The sequence below is a fragment of the Sinocyclocheilus grahami genome, unplaced genomic scaffold, assembly GCF_001515645.1.
Source record: "Sinocyclocheilus grahami isolate Dianchi unplaced genomic scaffold, SAMN03320097.WGS_v1.1 scaffold648.1, whole genome shotgun sequence".
NCBI classification, from domain to species: Eukaryota; Metazoa; Chordata; class Actinopteri; order Cypriniformes; family Cyprinidae; genus Sinocyclocheilus; species Sinocyclocheilus grahami.
Window position 1 is genome coordinate 334,698 of NW_015505827.1, and position 490 is coordinate 335,187.

Below are 490 nucleotides of genomic sequence, written 5' to 3' on the forward strand. Positions count from 1 at the left end.
GTTTCGTAGTTAAAAGTTACTTTGAGCAGTTTACAAATGTTATTTTGATGGTTTTTGTCGTGTATTCGAGCTATGAGCTAACGGCTGATTGTGTGTCACGTCATGCGGGCAGATGAGGCCTGAGGCATTTTCATTAAAAAAATGCTCTTTGCACATATATGCAAATTCAATGTGTTCATGTTAGATGAAAATTAAGTTAAATGTTGAATGTTTATTTACGGATTAACTGCTGTATATTAGGATGTATATTTTTGAAAGGAATGTCTAATTGTATTTTTTTGGCTTTGTCTTTTGCAAGGCTGGGTCTTTTCTTTTTCCCCTTTTTTCTGTCCTTTCTTGTTTTCTTTCTATTTTCATAATTTCCTGAGTCAGATGCTGCACGTTTCCTGGACATTAACCGATTTCTGAGGAAGATTTTGAACTTGACCGGTCCCTGCTTGGCGTTACAGCCGTCATTGCATGCAGGAACTGGCGAGCCATGCCCATATAA

At 37.3% G+C, this 490-nt stretch overlaps 1 long non-coding RNA gene across 1 annotated transcript in view; it reads right to left on the bottom strand.

Moving 5' to 3' along the window:
• Positions 1-479, bottom strand: part of LOC107558537 (uncharacterized) — a 3,182-nt gene extending 2,703 nt beyond the window's left edge. Inside the window, exon 1 of the long non-coding RNA XR_001605493.1 lies at positions 428-479. This is a non-coding gene — a long non-coding RNA (uncharacterized lncRNA). The remainder of the gene's footprint in view (positions 1-427) is intronic.
• Between the last annotated feature and the right edge of the window lie 11 nt (positions 480-490).